This window comes from Dasypus novemcinctus, chromosome X (genome assembly GCF_030445035.2).
Source record: "Dasypus novemcinctus isolate mDasNov1 chromosome X, mDasNov1.1.hap2, whole genome shotgun sequence".
Taxonomy (NCBI): Eukaryota; Metazoa; Chordata; class Mammalia; order Cingulata; family Dasypodidae; genus Dasypus; species Dasypus novemcinctus.
In genome coordinates, this window is record NC_080704.1 from 62661034 (window position 1) to 62681205 (window position 20172).

Here is a 20172-nt window from a genome sequence, read left to right on the forward strand (position 1 = left end):
TATCTTTCCCCCCCCCCCTAATTATTGAGCTTCTCTTCACAGGAGCCCTAGACCACAGCAATGCATATATATAGTATACAGCACTCCCATACATCCACCACAAAACCTTTCCCTTCCACAGCGATACTCTTACACCCTATTCACATCATATTTACTTAACGTAATGTACAGAGTCTGAGACAATAGCTTTCAAACAAGGTGACATTTGTGCTTACATTGTGGTGCATACTTTAGGATACACAGTTTTTTACATTCTTAGTTAACCTATGTTTTACATTATGGTTTACATTATCAGTCTGTCATCTCCTATATGTTATGCTGTAATATTACATGTTTTATATCCATCCTTGTGTACTCTCATGAAACTCCTCTTTTACCCCCCATTTACCTTGGTTACACACATTTAACGTCCATTTTCCCTTCCACCTTGGTGCCCACAGTGACAGCCAGCCTCCGTTTCCTGAGGAGCCACTTCCAGATATAGATGGAATAGTGTTCAGGGTCTAACTTGCTCAACTGCCCCAATGCCCTGGGAGCCACCCTTTCTTTTGAGGGATACAGTTCCCTCTATTTGATGGCATTAGTCCTCCCCAGTTGGCTCTTATATTTAGATCTTTGTTCCATATTGAGTTGGTTTTTGTATAGGGTGTGAGATGGTGTTCCTCTCTCCTTCTCTTGGATATAGATATCCAATTCTCCAAACACTGTTTGTTGAAGAGGCCATTCTCTACAAGTTGAATGAGCTTGGTGGCCTTGTTGAATATCAGATGACTGTACATATCAGAATCTATATCAGAAATCTTAATTCAGTTCCATTTGTCAGTACATTTATCCTTGTGCCAATACCATGCAATTTTGGCCACTCTAGTTTTGTAATATGCTTTAAAGTCAGGTAGGGTGATTTCCCCAACCTCATTTGGGACCTATTGCCCTTCCAAATAAATTTCATAGTTAGCTTTTCAATTTCAATAAAAAATGCTATGGTAATTGTTATTGGGATTGCATTAAATGTGTAAATCAGTTTGGGTAGGATAGACATCTTAATGATGTTTAGTCTTCCTGTCCATGCACAGGGAGTATTCTTACACTTAGTTCTTTTTTAAAAATTTCTTTTAACAGTGTTGTGTAGTTTTCTACATACAGGTTATTTACATCTTTAGATAAATTTATTCCTAGGTATTTGACTTTTGCAGTTGCTATTATAAATAGGATTTTTCCCTTGATTTCCTACTCATCTTGCTCATTGTTTGTGTACAGAAATACTACTGATTTTTGCACATTACTCTTTTAACCTGCCCATTTACTGAACTCATTTATATATTCTAGAAGCTTCAATGTAGATTTCTCAGGGTTTTCAAGGTATAGGATCATATCATCTGCAAATAGTTAAATTTTTAAAAAAGATTTATTTTTTAAATTTCTTTCCCCCTCCCTGCCTCCACCCACCAGTTGTCTGCTCTCTGTGTCCATTTGCTGTGTGTTCTTCTGTGACCACTTCTATCCTTATCAGCGGCACTGGGAATCAGTGTTACTTTCTGTTGCATCATCTTGTTGTGTCAGCTCTCCATGTGTGTGGTGCCATTCTTGGGCAGGCTGCACTTTCTTTCATGCTGGGTGACTCTCCTTATGGGGCGCACTCCTTGCGCATGGGGCTCCCTATGCAGAGGACACCCCTGTGTGGCAGGGGTGCATCAGCACTGTGCATGCGCCAGCTCCACACTGGTCAAGGAGGCCCAGGGTTTGAACCATGGACCTCCCATGTGGTAGGTGGATGCCTTATCCATTGGGCCAAGTCCGCTTCCCTGTAAATAGTTAAATTTATACCTCTTCCTTTCCAACTGGGATGCCTTCTATATTGTCAGGGTTTTTTTTTGTTTTTGTTTTTGTTTTTTTGCCTAATTGCTTGAGCAAGTACTTCTAACACAATGTTAAATAAGAGCAGTAACAGTGGGCATTCTTGTCTTTTTCCAGATCATAGAGGGGAAGCTTTTAGGATTATACCATTGAATGTGATGTTAGCTATGGGCTTTTCATATATACATTTTATCATGTTGAGTAAGTTTCCTTCTATTCCTATCCTTTGCAGTATTTTAATCAGGGAAGTGTGCTGTATTTTGTCAAATATTTTTATGCATTTATAGAGATGATCATGTGGTTTTTTCTTTCAATCCGTTTATGTCGTGTATTACATGGATTGATTTTGTTATGTTGAACCATCCTCTCATACCAGGGATGAAACCCACTTGGTTATGGTATATAATTCATTTGATGTGTTGTTGAATATGATTAGCAACTATTTTGTTGAGGATTTTAGCATCTAGGTTCATTAGAGTAGGTCTATAGTTTTACTTTCTGGTGGCATCTTTTTTTAGTTTTGGTAATAGGGTGATGTTGGCATCATAAAGTGAGCTGGTAATGTTCCTTCTATTTCTTTTTTTTTTTGAACAGTTTAAGCAGGACTGGTGTTAGTTATTTCCAGAATGTATGTTAGAATTCACCTGTGAAGCCATCTGATTCTGGGCTTTTCCTAGTTAGGAGGTTTTTGATGACTAATTCAATCTCGTTACTTGTGACTGATCTGTTGAGTTCATCAATTTCTTCTTCATGAATGTGTGCTGTTTATGTATTTCTAGGAATTTGTCCATTTCCCTAAATTATCCATCTTGTTGGCATACAATTTTTCAAATTATTCTCTTGTGATAATCTTTATTTCTGTGGGATCAGTTGTGATATCCCCTTCCTAGTTTCTTATTTTATGTATTTGCATCTTCTCTTTTTTTCTTTGTTAGTCCAGGTCAGGGTTTCACAATTTTATTAATCTCCAAAAAATCACCTTTTTGTTTTATTTTTCTAGTGCTTTTTATTTTCAATTTCATTCCTCTCTGTTCTAATCTTTATTTCCTTCTTTCTACTTCCTTTGGGTTTAGTTTGTTGTTGTTTTTTCTAATTCCGCCAGGTGTGCAGTTAAGTCTTTGATTTTATCCCTTTTTTCTTTTTAAATATAAGCCTTTATGGCAATGAATTTCCCTCTCAGTACAGCTTTTGCTGTATCCCATAGGTTTTGATACATTGTATTGTAATTTTCATTTGTTTCAAGGTAGTTACTGATTTCTTTTGCAGTTTCCTCCTTAACCCACTGCTTTTCTAAGAGTGAGCTGTTTAACTTCAATATCTTGTGCCTAATCTGTTTCTCTGGCCCTTACTGATTTCCAGCTTCATTCTGTTGTGGTCAGAGAAATGACTTGTAATAATTTCAATCTTTCTGAATTCATTGAGGGTTGTTCTATGGCCTAACATGTAGTCTACCTGGGAGAATAAGCCATGTGAACTCAAGAGGAATTTACATCCCACTGTTTTTGGGTGTAATATTCTGTATATGTCTATTAGGCCCAGATCTTCCAATGTATTATTCAAGGTCTCTGTATCGTTATTGATTCTCTGTCTAACAAAGATGTTAGACAAAGATGTTTTGTCTAATGGTGATAATGATGTATTAAAATCACCCAGTATAATTGTAGAGGCATTTATTTCTCCACTTAGTTTTTCCAGTGTTTGCCTCATGTATTTTGAGGTGCCCTGGTTAGGTGCATAAATGTTTATGATTTTTCTTCTTGATAGATTATCTATTTTATTAGTATGTAGTGGCCTTCTTTGTCTCTTACAATAGTTTTGCATTTAAACTCTATTTTGTCTGATATTATTATAGCTACTACCACCCTTTTCTGGTTATTGTTTGCATGTAAAATTGTTTTCCAACCATTCACTTTCAGCCTCCTTGAGTCCCTAGTTGTAAGGTGAGTTTCCTGTAGGCAGCATATTGATGGATCATGTTTCCTTATCCATTCTGCTAATCTGAGTCTCTTGACCGGAGAGTTTAATCCATTAGTATTCAATGTTATTTCTGTCAAGGAATTACTTACATTAGCCATATTTTCTTTAGGTTTATGAATGCCATATGTTGTTTTTATTTCTCTTTTTATCTTTTTAGTTGTTCTTACACTCTCCTCCAACTCTCTCTTTCCCGTTTTTTCCTTTTGACCTGCAGAACTCTCTTTAGTATTTCTTGAAGGGGCAGGTTTCTTATTGACCATCTCTCTCAATTTCAGTTTATCTGTGTATATTTTGTATGTATGTAAGTGTATGTATTTGTTTATGTATATATTTGTATGTATGTATGTTTACAATTTCTTCAGTATGTTCTTCCAGTGTCTTCTTTATATCCTTAATCTCTTCCTTAACTTCCTTAACTTGGTTCATGATATTTGTTTGGTCAGCTCTGATTAGTTGTTCTATGTTCTGCATCATCTCCTGGTTTTTAGCTTGTTCATTGGACTGGGCCATGTCTTCCTGTATCTTAGTATGATTTATAATTTTCTGTTGGTGTTTAGGCATCTCTTTATCTTGATGGGTTTATTCCATTGATTAGTTTCTCTCTCTACTCTAGGGTTTTATTTAGTTGCTGCTTTTGTGTCTGTGGTAAGTTTACTCTTTGACACTTTGTCTCTCTTATTCTATTTCCTTGCTGTTGTCTATGTTCCCTTGAATGAAAAACATTAGGACCAAAGAAAGGAAAAGAGGTAAGAAGAAAAAAAGGGTACTAGCAATAATAATAGTAAAAGATAGAAGAGGAAATGTATAAGACCTAGGAAAAGGAATAATTAATTTATGGAAGAAGTGCAAAGGAATAAGAATAAAAAAGTAGGATGTAAACAATGAAATGAAAACAGAATAGAGAAAAATATCTAGAATGAATTAAAAGGCCAGAATAATAAGAAGAGAGGGAAAATGGCCCACTGGATGGAACATGGGAGAGTGTGGGCTATGGTGTGGACCACAGGCCATGGGGTGCAGCAATGCCCAGAGATGTACTCACCAGATGCAATGGATGTGTCATGATGATGGGGGAGAGTGTTACTGTGGGGGGAGTGATGGGGTGGGGGCGGTGGGGGTGAATGGGGACCTCATATTTTTGAATGTAATATTTTTTAAAAAATCAATAAATTGAGTAGAATTTTTTAAAAAAAGAAATCCATCACCAAAAAAAAAAAGAGAGGGAAAGAGAAAAGATAATAAGGAAAAAAGTTAAAAAAAGAAAGAAAACAGAGAATAGAGGAAATAGAAATAAAAACAAGAAAAATTGAAGACTAAAGAGAGGTGGGATGGAAGAACTAAAACAGAAAACAGAAGATAGGAAGATGAAGGAAGGAAAAGAAATAGCATAGGTAGACAAAATCGGTATACAAAAAAAGGGGGGGACAAAGGAAAGGGGAAACACAGCAAACAAACAAGACAGCAGTACCTAATTTTTTAAAAATAGGGGAGGGGGAAGAGGGGAAAAAAACTTAGGTCCAACATGGATACCCTGGGAGGTCATTTCCCCCAGGTGCTGTCCTGGTGGCACAGGGGAGCATAGAGTTCAGCCGAGTGATGTACAGTTCCATTCCACAACATTGGCGATGAAGCTGGGCTCTCAAGCCTGTACCTGCATATTCCTACAGCTTCTCTGAGTCTTATGGACAATGACTGAGGAGACAAACCATGCAGGGAACAGTTTTCTCGAGCATCCCGGTCTGGATCCAGGGTCAGTTTACCACGTGTCCAAAAGAAGTGCACTTTGTCTTGTTTTTAATCTATTGGTGAATTACATTTAAACTTTGTACCTTTGTTTCACAGAATTCTCAAAAGAATTCCAAAATACCTCAGATTTGAGGAGAGAAGAGGAGCAAAGCCTTGATATTGAAATATGAGGTGGGAAAGTGAATGCTATACTATCTTGAAGATGATCATGGAGGGTTTGAAACTTGGCATATATATCTCCATGTTTGGCTTTTTAAAAAACTGAGTAAATCAAAGAATTCCAGCCTTAAAGGCAGAATCATGGGAATTAGCTAAAAATGCAAATTTTCAGGTCACCCCAAAACCATATACCAGTTTTAATATCTAATGTACTAAATAACCCACAAATTCTGAGAATAAGAGCAAAGTAGATTAGCCTATTAAACTAATGTATTTATGAATTCAAATAAATTTTTTTAAAGAAACTTCGGAAAAAACTTTCCCTCTTAGGTCTCTGAGGAGCTTCTCAAGCTGCCAGTGTTCATCAATCAATTACCCTGCAGCCTGCCCTTTGCAGGTTTCAAATCAGGTTTTAGTGAGTAAACTAAGTTAAATTTTTAAAAAGGAACTTTTTTTAAAGAAAATAAGAGACCCAAGAGAAGCTAATACAAAAATACTGTCTATATGTTCCCTGTCCTAAAGTATCAGCTGTGTGTTTGATAACCCAGTGGATCACTACTCTAAGGAGAACTGGGAACTGAACCAGGGACCTTGTATATTCAAAACAGAGACTCCTCCACTGAGCTAAATTTTCTCATTGGGTCTGTTAGCTAGACAGCTATCCAGTCTTTCCCTAGGGCTGGTTTGATTCTTTACAGTTGGGGAGATTCCTGCTGATTGGGATCTTGTCTGTCCCTGCCCCCTTTCTATTCTTATTGCTTTCTCTCCCAGGGCAATAGGACCTGATAGCCTGTGTGATTGAATCCCCCCTCACATCTCCTGGTCTGCTTGAGTTCCGTTCTGAAATTCAAATGGGACCCTGGTATCCAAACTCACAACAGAGAAGTAATTCTAAACCTTTTTCCAGACCTCCCCCACCTCCCAGGAGACCCTAAATAGGCCCTTGGAAGGTTATTAAGTGCTTCCTACTGCCTGCCTCCCTTAGCAGAGTTGGAATTCTGATAGTTTTCAGGACCAGACAAATCAGTTGCCTGACTCCACCCTCTCCAATCCCAAGTTCCTCTCTCCCAGGTTGGCCAGGTAAATCAGGCGGCCTAAACCAATTCACCTCTCTCCTGGGGCCACCTCTTGCCAGCCGGTATGCTTGCTAAAGTTCAAAGGGGGTCCAGGTAACTGAACCCATAGAAAGGACACCTCTTTCCACCCTTTGCCCAAACCCTCTTACTCCCAGAGAATGCTCCCTCCCACTCAATGGCTGGTGGGAGTCAAGGGATTCATAACAGCTTTTTGCCTTGAGGGGCGCTTAGCCACCTGCCATTTCCAGCCACCAGGGTGATAAACTCACAGTTTTCCCTTGGGATTTTTATCTGTTTGTCCCTCCAGATCTGGGCCCTGAAGCCTCCCCCTCTGTTGGCTCCCAAAACAGCTCATTCAGGCAGGATCTTGCCCCTTCTCAGCCATTTTTGTGAGAGAGGTGGTGAGTGCCCACATAAACTGATGCCATCTTGCCTGTTTCTATCAGTAATATGCTTTAAAGTCAGGAAATCAATTGAGAGGCGGGGCAAGATAGCAACTGAGGGCACCCTCGTGATCTTTCCTGTAAAAAAAATAGCTGAGTGGGGACAGAATCCTGCCTAAGTGAGCTGTTTTGGGACTCCACAAAACAGGAGGCTTCTGCACATCAGTCTGGAGAGAGTGTGACAAAAGGAGTGATTGCTCAAGGTAAAACCCTGGGGTTCTGGCTCTTGTGCCCGAAGATGTGGGAAAGCTAAACCCTTCCCCTAGGGCTGGTGGCTGCAGCATTCCCTGAACACTACTGTTCCTATGGCAGCATTCCCCAAGCCCTCTTTCCCCAAACCCACAGTCCCTAAACCCATGTTCCCTGAACCCTGTGCTCCCCAAACCCAGCACTCCCTGAACCCTGGCATTCCCTCAGTCTGCTGGTCTCTGAGAATCTCTGAGAGTGGGAGGATTCTGGTGAGGGGTGCAGAGGGAACCAAGGAGTGTGGATTCAACTGTCTGGTCCCCCCTTTTTAAGCTTGGAGGAACATGCCAGTTGGCTTGGGGAGAGGCTAAGAAGAGGTGAGAGGTGAATCTGCTGAGGCAGCCTGATTTACCTAAATGCCCTGGTATAGGGAAAATTGGTTTGGGAGAAGGTTCAGTCATGCAATTAACTAGTCCTGTGCAACACACCTAAGGGAGGAGGATGGTAGGAAGTGCTTGGTAGGCTTCCAATAGCATATTTAGGGTTCCTGGCAAGGTGTGGGTGCTTTCTCTCAAAAAGACCAAGAATCCTTATTTTCTGTGGTGAGTTGGTTCACCAGGGTCCCATTTGAATCTCAGAGGGGAGCTCTCACATGGGCTTCCTGCTGCCCAGGGGATAGAGAAGTGAGGAAGGGAAAAAGAGGGAAGGACAGATCTAATCAGTTTATTCAATTGCAAAGATGACTCCTTGCTTGAGGACTTGTCTGGTTTTCCTTTGTTTTCTTGTCTTTCCTTCCTCTTTATGCCCCCATCCCACACTTTTCTTTTTTTTTCTATTAGGTGCTGCTGGAGGTGTTTCTTGTTTGCTGTGCTTCCTCATTCTCAGATTTCTCTTTTTTTTGTTTACTGCTTTTGGCCTGCAATGCTATCTCCTTTCCTCTACATTGTTCGATCTTCCATCTTCTGTTGTTCTTTCTTTCCACCTATCTTTGTTTAGCCCCCAATTTTTCTGGCCTTTTATTTCTAACACATCTATTTTGTTTTCTATCTTTTATTCCCTCTTTATGTTATTGTCCTTTCTTTTCTCTTGCCCTCTCTCCTGATCACACTGGCTTTTTAAAATTTTACCCCTTCCCCACTAACCACCCTACTGTTTTTGCTGTTTGTGTTGTCTTCTCATTTTCTCTCCTCTAGGATTCACCAGGATTCAATCCTGGAGACCTCTGATGGGGAGAGAGTTTCCCTGTCAATTGCATCACCTCAGTTCCCAGTTTCTGCTGCACTTCACTTTGACTCTCCCCTTGTCTCTATTTTGATGCATCATCATCTTGCTGCATGACTCACTTGCACGGGGCACCAGCTCACCATGTGGGCACTTGTGTGGGCACTCATTTGGGCACTTTCTTAACATGTGGGCATTTTCACAGGTACTGGCTTGCCATGCAGCCACAATTTCTCTTTTTTTTTTTTTTTTCATAGGAGGCTCCAGGGGTCAAACCCAGGTCCTCCCCTATGGTAGGTGAAAGCTCTATCATTTGAGCCACATCCACTTCCCCACACTGGCCTTTTAATTCATACTATATTCTTCTCCATATTCAGTTTCTCATCTCATTGTAGGTGGTCCACATTTTATTGCTATAACTCTACACAGCTTACATGAATTTAATATTCATTTTCCTAGGTCTTATATGGTTCTTCTGTTGATATTTACTAGCAATACTACTATTATATTTTTTCTTTTCTTATCTTTTTTGCTTTCCCTGGCACTAATCTTTTTCCTGCAAGGGAACTTAGAAAACAACAAGGAAATAGGGAAGCGGGCTTGGCACAAATGATAGGGCATCCGCCTACCACATGGGAGGTCTGTGGTTCAAACCCTGAGCCTCCTTGACCTGTGCAGAGCTGGCCCATGCACAGTGCTGATGCGTGCAAGGAGTGCTGCACCACGCAGGGGTGTCCCCACATAGGGAAGCCCCACATGCAAGGAGTGCACCCCGTAAGGAGAGCCACCCAGCGCAAAAGAAAGTGCAGCCTGTCCAAGAATGGCACTGTACACACAGAGAGCTGACACAACAAGATGAAGCAACAAAAAGAAACACAGATTCCCAGTGCTGCTGATAAGGATAGAAGTGGTCACAGAAGAACACACAGTGAATGGACACAGAGAGCAGACAACTGCGGGAGAGAAATTTTTTTAAAAAGCTAAAATTTCTCTTAAAAAAAAACAAAAAAACCCCCAAGGAAATAGAATAAAAAAAAACCAAAGTGTCAAAGAGAAGACTTAACACACACACAAAAACAGCATCTAAATAAAATCCAAGACTCCAAAAGAAGCTAATCAACTGAACAAACCCAGGAAGAGGAGCAGAACATCAAACAACTAATCAAACCTCTCCAAACAAATATCATGGGCCAACTTAATGAAGTGAAGGAAGAGATAAAGGATACTAAGAAAACACTTGGAAAGCATATAAAAGAAGTTGTAAACATACACAAAAAGATAACAGATATGATGGTGATGAATGGCACAATCCAAGAAATCAAAAATACACTCTCAGCAAATAACAGCAAAATTTGAAGAGGCAGAGGAAAGAATTAAGTGATGTGGAAGACAGTACATCTGAAATCAAACACATAGTAGAATTGATGGATAAAAAGATAGAAAAAATCCAGCAGGGACTTAGGGATCTGATGACAACACAAAATGCACAAACATATGTATGATGGGCATCCCAGAAGGAGAAGAGAAAGGAAAGGGGACAGAAGGGGTGTTGGAGGAAATAACGGCTGAAAATTTCCCAAACCTACTAAGGGAGATGGACGTACATGTCCAGAAAGTGCAATGCACCCCAAACAGCATAATTACCAAGAGGCCTACCCCAAGACAAATTATCTGATGCTCAAGACAAATAAAAAATACTAAAGGCAGCAAGAGAAAAGAGCACCATCACATACAAGGGAAGCTCAATAAGATTAAGGGCTGATTTCTCATCTGAAACCATGGAGGCAAGAAGACAGTGGTATAACATAGTCAAGGTACTAAAAGAAAAAAATTTCTAGCCAAGAATACTCTATTCAGCAAAGCCAGCATTCAAAAATGATGGAGAGTTCAAAATATTCACAGATGAACAGAAACTAAGAGAGCATGCCAACAAAAAACTTGCCCTTCAAGAAATACTAAAGGGAATTCTGCAGGAGGAAAGAAAAAAAAAACAGGAGAGGCAGAGTTGGAGGAAAGCGTAAGAACAATTAAGAAGACAAAAGAGAAATAAAAACAACATATGGCATACACAAATCCAAAGAAAATATGGCTAATATAAGTAATTCCATGAGAGTAATAACCCTGAATGTTAATGGATTAAACTCACCTGTCAAGAGACATATATTGGCAAAATGGATAAGTAAATAGGACCCATCATTATGCTGTCTACAAGAAACCCACCTTATATCCAGGGATTCAAGGAGGTTGAAAGTGAGTGACTGGCAAACAATCTTACAAGTAAATAATAAACAAAAAAAGACCAGAGTACCTATACTAATATTGGACAAAATAGATTTTAAATGCAAAATGATTGTGAGAGACAAAAGTGGACACTACATACTAGTAAAAGGGGTAGTCTTTCAAGAAGAGAGAACAATCATGAACATTTGTGCACCAAACCAGGGCACTTCCAAATACATGAGGCAAACACAGGAAAAACTAAGTGAAGGAATAGATGCCTCTACAATTATAGTGGGGGACTTTAATACACCATTATAACCATTAGACAGAACATCTCAACAGAGAATGAATAAAGGAACAAAGACCTAGATCATTCTAACTAAGAAGTCCTCTGGGCTAGATGGCTTCACAGGTGAATTCTAACAATATTCCAGAAAGAACTAATACCAATCTTGCTTAAACTCTTTCAAAAAATCAACATAAAAGGAAGTTTACCTAACATTACCCTAATACCAAAGCCAAACAAAGACACCACAAGAAAGGAAAATTACAGACAAATCACTGTAATGAACCTAGATGCTAAAATCCTCAACAAAATACTTGCTAATCATATTCAACAACACATCAAATGAATTAGACACCATGACCAAGTGGGTTTCATCCCTAGTACACAAGGATAACTCAACATAAGAAAATCAATCAATGTAATACACCACATAAACACATTGAAGGAAAAAATCACATGATCATATCTATAGATGCAGAAAAAGCATTTGACAAAATACAGCACACTTTCCTAATAAAAACACTGCAAAAGATAGGAATGGAAGGAAAGCTTCTAAATATCATAAGGTTATATACGAAAAACCCACAGCTAACATCATTTACAATGGTGAAATCCTAAAATCTTTCTCCCTAAGATCAAGAACAAGAAAAGGATGCCCTATTTAACATTGTGTTAGTAGTACTTGCTTGAGCAATGAGGCAAGAAAAAGATAAAAAAGGCATCCAAAATTGAAAGGAATAAGTCAAAATTTCACTATTTGCAGATGACATGATCTTATACATAGAAAGCCCTGAGAAATCTATGACAAAAGTTCTAAAATTAATAATTAAGTCCAGCATAGTCGCAGGTTATAAGATCAATGTGCAAAAATCAGTAGCATTTCTGTACACCAATAATGAGCAATCTGAGGAGGAAATCAAGAAAACAAATATCATTTAAAATAGTAAATTAAAAAATCAAATACCTAGGAATAAATTACCTAAAGATGTAAAAAACTTATACACGGAATGCTACACAACACTGTTAAAGAGCAAAGAAGACTTAAATAAATGGAAGAATATTTCCTGTTCTTGGATAGGAAGACTAAATATTATCAAGATGTCCATCCTACCTAAAATGATCTACAGATGTGATGTAATCCCAATAAAAATCAACACAACATTTTTTAATGAGGTGAACACAGGAGATTGTCAGGTATGTGGTTGAAACTATAATGTTGAGAAAATCCTTTAGAAAATATAACAAGGAAAAGTTACTGGTTTAAGGTGTTTGACAGGGGGCATCTGGCACAGGATGCACCTGGGGCAGGCTTCTAGGGAGTGTGTGAGTGCTCATCTTGTCATAGTGTGTAATATTAATGGGCAGGGACCCATACAATGAGTGGGAACATGTTGTACCCTCATCATGGGGAGGCCGGATGTACTCAAAAAGAGGGGAGGGTGTCTCTTGAGAGCATGGGTGGCTCCCAATGTGGGAGGACAGACTAGTATGTCAAGCCCTCAGCATTGTTGCAAGTACCTGTGACTCTTGTCCTTCAAACAGTGAAGCTTTGTTGTCACTGTGGGCCATGAGGGTAGGTGGAGAGAGGAATAGAATAGATCAAAGAGGCGGTAATGGGGGGTGCAATGGAAGTATTCCACAAGATTGTGCATAATGGATATAGGCCTTGTTAAATTTCACCAAAAATTTATAAAAGTGTATAGTCTAAAATGTAAAACATAATGTAAACCATAATGTAACCAAAAATTTAGAAAAGTGTACAGTCTGAAATATAAACCACATTGTAAACCATAATAGAACCATAGTTAGTAGCTATGTTTCAATATCTGTACATCAGCTGTAGCAAATATAACATCCACATGTAAAAGATCATTGCTCAGGAAGGGGAAAAATGGTTGATGTTGGGAATATGGGAGTCCCCTATATTGTATATGTGACTTTACTGTGATCTAAAACTTTTTTGAAGAACATATTAAAAATGTTAATAAGGATGTAGACACTGAGGGAGGAGTGGAAGCTATTGCCTTGCCACTGTACATACAGGGCAATACCTATTACAGTGATGAAAGGCAAAATGTCAAAAACAAATATTTTAATGATATTTTTCATTTTTTAATACCTCAATTTATTTTTTACTTTATTTCAGTTTTTCTAAATTATTATGTATTCTATTTCTATTCTTTAAATGTGTCAATATTATTTCATTTTCCTACTAATTGAATTTGGCAATATATTAGGCTTCATTTTTTAAGAAGTTTTGGATCACAGAGCAGTTCAACTATGTCAGGGGAGGAACACTGGCATGAGGTGTTTTTGATGGGGGATGCATGGATGGAGATAGTTCTCCAGGGCATGTATATAGGTTATATAAATACATTCAAATATTCATTGGGTTTTGTCATAGTAGGTAGATTTACACATGGGAACTGAGGGAGTGCTGAGTTCCTAGCAAGGGGAGCTCTGTCACATTTCCCAACAGAACAACAACAATCCCCCAAGTACAAAGGCAAAGGCTGGTGAAGAAGGATGTTCCAATGATTGGCCCTTGACACTGATGACTATGCTTATGAGCCTGTGTGCTTGAAATTTCATCTAGTCTTAGAGCTGCAGGGTGCCTACCAGTTACCTCCTGAGAGGCTCCATGTTGCTCAAATGAGGCCACTCTCTAAGCCAAACTCAGCATGTAAATGCATTACCTCCCCCCAGTGGGGAACATGGACATGACTCCCGGGGATGAGCCTCCCTGGCACTGAAGGATTACTCCCAAGCACCAGCTGGTGATGCAACTAAAAGAAGACCTTGAAGAAAAGAGGGAAATGGTAAAGAAAATGAGTTTATATGGCTAAGAGACTTCAAAATGAGTCAGGAGGTCAGCAGAGGGGTTGCACTTACAAACAGCTCAGTAGGATCTCAGAGACAGCCAAAGTAGATACAACCCCAGGTAGTGGTGCTCCTGGAGGCTATGGAGACAACTAGGTCCTACGGTCATGGCAGATGGCTCTGGATTTAAGTGCCTAGGCCCTACTTTGGAAATTATGCCCCTGAGTGTGACAGAGTTAGACACAGATGTGACCTCTCTGTACATGCCTCCTCTGTCACTTTTACTGAACCTGTGGTTGGCACTTGGATTAGTGTATGCTCAGGAGACTTGAATCCCTGGACTGTTCATGTGCCCTGGGCCTCAGCAGAGTTGCAACACTTACTCTCCAATTCATCGGACTTATTCAGATCAACTAACAGGGAGATGAGGATGGTCAACCACCACACCAGGGAACTGAGTCTACAACTGCAAGCAGGAGAATCACATCCATCAGCCATGTGGGATCTAAGCTCCTTCCTGATATAGATATGTAGTGACCATCACCATCCCAGGGTCTGCAGGATGGAGGACTAAAATATGGATTAGAGTGGGCATACTGGTACCCTACTATAGAACTATTGTGACTCTAGCAATGGAAGAAATTGCATCATTGATGTGGAGACAGTGGCAATGGGAGTTTCTGAGGGCAGGGAGAAGGAAAAAGAGGTTTGATATTGGGGCATTTTCGGGACTTGGAGTTGTCCTGAATGACATGGCAGGGACAGATACAGGACAGTATATATCCTGCCATAACCCACTGAATGGCCTGGGGGAGAGTGTCAACTACAATGCCAACTATAACCCATGTGCCGTAGCAGTGCTCCAAAATCTATTCATCAAATGCAATGAATGTGCCACACAGATTAAAGATGTTGTTGTGGGAGGAGTGGGCATGGTGGGGAGTGGGGTATATGGGAACCTCTTGGAATTTTTAATGTAACATTTGTATGATCTATTTTTCTTTTTAAAAAGTAAAAAAATTTTCATTAAAAAATAAATTAAAGTCAGAACTGAGAATCCTCCAATTTCATTCCTCTTTTAAAATATATTATTGAATATTTGGGGCCCCTTACCCTTCCAAATAAATTTGATTATTTGCATTTCAATTTCTACAAAAAAAGTTGTTGGGATTTTTATTGGGATTCCATTGAACTTGAAAATCAGTTTGGGTAGAATTGATATCTTAAGGGTATTTATTCTTCCAATCCATGAACACCAAATATTCTTCCATTTATTTATGTCTTATTCAGTTTCTTTTAGCAATGTTTTATAGTTTTCTGAAGAGAGGTCTTTGGTCTTTTATTTCTTTGCTTATGATAATTCATAAATATTTCAGTTTTAGCCACTATTAAATGATCTTTTTCTGATTTTCTCCTCAGATTGCACATCAGTAGTATACATAAATGTTATTGGTTTTTGTGTATTAATCTTGCATGCCACCAATTTGCTGAACTTGTCTATTAATTCTAGTACCTTTTTTGTGAATTTTTCTGAATTTTCTAGACATAAGATCATGTCATCAGTGAATAATGCAAGTTTTACTTCTTGTTTTCCTATTTTGTGCCTTTTATTTCTTTCTGTAGCCTAATTGCTCTACCAAGAATTTCTAGCACAATATTGAATAATAATGGTGACAATGGGCATACTTGTCTTGTTCCTGATCTCAAGGGAAATCTTTCAGTCTTTCACTATTGAGTACAATGCTAGCTGTAGGTTTTTCATTTTACCATATTGAGAAAGCTTCCTTCTATTCCTATCTTTTGGAGTGTTTTTATTAAGAAACAGTGCTGTATTTTATCAAATGTGTTATCCAGCAGGAACTTAGGGATTTAAATGACAACAGGAAATGCACAAATATACAAATTATAGGCATTGCAGAGGGAGAAGATATAAGAAAGTGGATGGAAAGTGTGTTGGAGGAAGTAATGGCTGAAAATTTCCCAACTGTACTGTGGGACATGGATGTGCATGTTCAGGAAACACAGCACACCCCTGAAAATATAAATCCTAACAAGCATACTCCAAGATATACACTTGTTAAGTTACACAATGCTCAAGACAAAGAGAGAATACAGAAAGCAAGAGAAAAGAAATCCATCACATACAAGGGAAGTAGAATAAGATTAAGTGCTGATTTCTCATTTAAATGATGGAGGAAAGAAGACAGTGGTATGACATAGTTAAGGTGATAAAAGAAAGAACTTCCAGCCAAGAATTCTCTATCCAACACAGCTGGGATTCAAAAATGAGGGAGAATTCAAAATTTTCATAGATAAACAGAAAGCAAGAGAGATTGTCAATAAGAAACCTGCCCTTCAAGAAATACTAAAGGCAGTGCTGCAAGTTGAAAGGAAAAAACAGGAGAGAGAGAGTTGGAGGAGAGTGTAAAAAAAAACAACGACATATGACATACATAAACACAAAGAAAATATGGCTAATGTAAGTAAATCCTTAACAGCAATAACACTGAACGCTAATGGATTAAACTCACCAGTGAAGAGATACAGATTGTCAGAATGGATAAGGAAATAAGATCCATCTTTATGCCAGGGATTCAAGGAGGCTGAAAGTGAATGACAGGAAAAAACTTTTTACTAGCAAACAACCAAAAAAGGAGGAGTAGCTATAGTAATATCAGACAAAATAGACTTTATTTTTTTGTTATGTCCATGCATTTATTACAGCTACCTCTGTCCAATGGGAAAATAAATAAATAAATAAATAAATATATATATATATATATCATCCAAATATAGCATTTCTGAGAGTAAAACGGAGAACTGTTAATAGCAGTGGTAGAAGAGATATAAATGGACCTGTCTTAAGGAAAGATAGTGCCTGTGGTCATGTTACCTTTGTCCATATTGGCAGCCATCAGCAAACCTGTACCTTGATCTATGTCTATGTCTATATCTATATCCATCTATATCATCATCTATCTATATCTATCTTTATCTAAATGTATCATCTATATCATTTTAATTTTTATATTTTTACATCTACATCTGTTTTTATTGATATGTGTATATCTATATAAAACCATCTGTAGATATTCCTCTTACTTTCTTTACCTTTTTAAAATTAAATTGTCTTTTTATAAGGTACATAGATCCCAAAAGATATTACATTAAAAATATAAGAGATTACCATATACCCTACCCCCTCCCCCACTCCTCCCACATTAACAACCTCTTTCATCATTGTGGCACATTCATTGCATTTGGTGAATACATTTTGGAGCAGTGCTGCACTGCATGGATTATAGTTTACATTGTAGTTTACACTCTCTCCCAATACATTCAGTGGGTTATGGCAGGATATATAAAATAGACTTTAAACCCCAACGTTAACTGCACCTCCAGCACATTAGCATGAAAGTCTTATGAAGGGAGATCCCATCTGAGTCCAGATTCATCACACATAAACAATTGAATCTCTGGACTGACAATGTGATAGCCAGGTCCTGAGCCTCAACAGACTCCAGCACCTACAATCTGATTTATTGGACTTACCACACTCAGCTAAGATGGAGTTGAAGAAGGACAACCACCACACCATGGAGCCTAGAGTGATTACAACTGAAAATGGGAGGATTGCATCCAGCATCCATGTGGAATCTGAGCCTCCTCTTGACATAGAGGTGCAATGGACACAATCAATCCAATGTCCACATAGAAGAGGTGGCATTGGATTGGGAAAAGTGGACATGGTGGACGATGGGTATGGGGAAAGGCAGGAAGAGATGAGAGGTGGAGGCGTCTTTGGGGCATGGAGCTGCCCTGGATGGTGCTTCAGAGGTAATCACCGGACATTGTAAATCCTCACAGGGCCCACTGGATGGAATGGAGGAGAGTATGGGCCATGATGTGAACCATTGTCTATGAGGTGCAGAGGTGCCCAGAGATGTACTTACCAAATCCAGTGGATGTGTCATGATGATGAGAACGAGTGTTGTTGGGGGGGGAGAGAGGGGGTGGGGGGTGGGGTTGAATGGGACCTCACATATATATTTTTAATGTAATATTATTACAAAGTCAATAAAAAAATAAAAATAAAAATAAAATGAAACAGTTATGATGGAGCAGTCCCATCCCCCAAACAAGGAGTATCTTCAACTGCAAGAAAAACAGTTCCTTTCCTCTGCCCCATAAGATCTAAGTCCTCTCTCAGCCTGAGTGAGTCAGAGCAGACATCATCCCAAATCCCTCGACTGTGGAATGAACAAAAATAAGGAGGTGAGTAACCATAGGCCAAAGCAGATTTATTGTTGTAGTTATTATCTTGTGTTAACAGAGTAACGGGTAACACTGATATAAAAAAATAAAAGATAAAACATGAGGCTGTATAATACATTGAACCCTGTTGTAGATGATGGAATATAGTTAATAGTATAAGTATGACGATGGACTATAGTTAATAGTACAGGGAAAAATACACCTAATGTGGACTATGAACAAATGTTAGTGGTACTAATTTTAATGTTCTTTCATCAGTTGTGGCAGGCGGGCCACACTGATGCAAGGTGTCAGCAATGGAGGTGGGTATATGGAAAAGCTGTGTATTTCTGCATGATTTTTCCATAGAACTATGACTTCTTTAATTAAAGTTTAAAAAAAAATAGGACGTATTTCACAGACCTGTGTATTGGGTATTTTAAATGAGGTAATCCATGTAAATTGTTTCACACAGTGCTTAGAACACAGAATCTCTCAATAAATACTGGCTACTATTGTTATTTAAAAAGTACAATTATTAAAAATTGCTATCTTCAATTGTAACAAATGCTCCTCATCAATGTAAGGTGTTGGTGGTGGGGTGGTATATGTGAATTCTGTATTTTATATATGATTGTTCTATAAACCCACAACTTCTCTAATAAAACTATTTTTTTTAATTTGTGTAAAAAAAAAAGACTTTAAATGCAAAACTATCTTAAGAGACAAACATGCATACTATATATTAGTAAAAGGGGTAATCTTTCAAGAAGAAAGGACAATCATAAACATTTATGCACCTAACCAGATCACATAAGAATATATGAGGCAAAAACTGGAAAATAAGTGGAGAAATAGATGCCTCTACAATTATATTGGGAGACTTTAATACACCATTAACAGCATTAGACAAAACATCTGAACAGAGAATCAATAAAGAAACAAACACTTTGAATAATACATTAGAGAATCCGGACCTAATAGACATATATAGAACACTACACCCAAATACAGTGGGATATACTTTCTTCTCAAGTACACATGGATAATTCTCCAAGATAGACCACATGCTAGGCCACAGAACAAGTCTCAATGCATCCAGAAAGATTGAAATTATACAAAGTAATTTCTCTGACCACAATGGAATGAAGCCGGAAATCAGTAAGGGTCAGAGAACCAATTCTGCTCAAACTCTTGCAAAAAATAGAAGTAGAAGTAACATTGCCTAACTCATTTTATGACGCCAATGTTACCCTAAAACCAAAACCAAACAAATATGCCACAAGAAAGAAAAATTAGAAGACCAATCTTTCTAATGAACCAGATGATAAAATCCTTAACAAAATACTTGATAATCATATTCAACAACATATTTTTTTTTTTTTTTAAAGATTTATTTATTTTATTTAATTTCCCCCCCTCCCCCGGTTGTCTGTTCTTGGTGTCGATTTGCTGCATCTTGTTTCTTTGTCGGCTTCTGTTGTCCGCTTCTGTTGTCGTCAGCGGCACGGGAAGTGTGGGTGGCGCCATTCCTGGGCAGGCTGCTCTTTCTTTTCACGCTGGGCGGCTTTCCTCACGGGCGCACTCCTTGCGCGTGGGGCTCCCCAACGCGGGGGACACCCTTGCGTGGCACGGCACTCCTTGCGCGCATCAGCACTGCGCATGGGCCAGCTCCACACGGGTCAAGGAGGCCCGGGGTTTGAACCGCGGACCTCCCATATGGTAGACGGACGCCCTAACCACTGGGCCAAAGTCCGTTTCCCTCAACAACATATTAAACGAATTATACACAATGACCAAGTGGATTTCATCGCTGGTATGCAAGGATGGTTCAACATAAGAAAATCAATCAATGAAATACACCACATAAACAGATCAAAAGAAAAGAATCACATAATCATCTTTATAGACATAGGAAAAGCATTCTACA

The 20172-nt window shown here is 38.7% G+C and overlaps 1 long non-coding RNA gene and 1 other non-coding gene across 2 annotated transcripts in view; one reads left to right on the plus strand and one right to left on the minus strand.

Annotated features, from left to right (window-relative positions):
• The window catches only part of LOC131277191 (uncharacterized), a 74776-nt gene that overhangs the window by 46685 nt on the left and 7919 nt on the right, over nucleotides 1-20172 (minus strand). The window contains exon 2 of the long non-coding RNA XR_009184359.1: nucleotides 16520-16591. This is a non-coding gene — a long non-coding RNA (uncharacterized lncRNA). The remainder of the gene's footprint in view (nucleotides 1-16519; nucleotides 16592-20172) is intronic.
• LOC111764978 (small nucleolar RNA SNORA73 family) lies at nucleotides 5349-5553 on the plus strand. The gene has a single exon (XR_002797448.1). It is a non-coding gene; the product is annotated as a small nucleolar RNA SNORA73 family (small nucleolar RNA).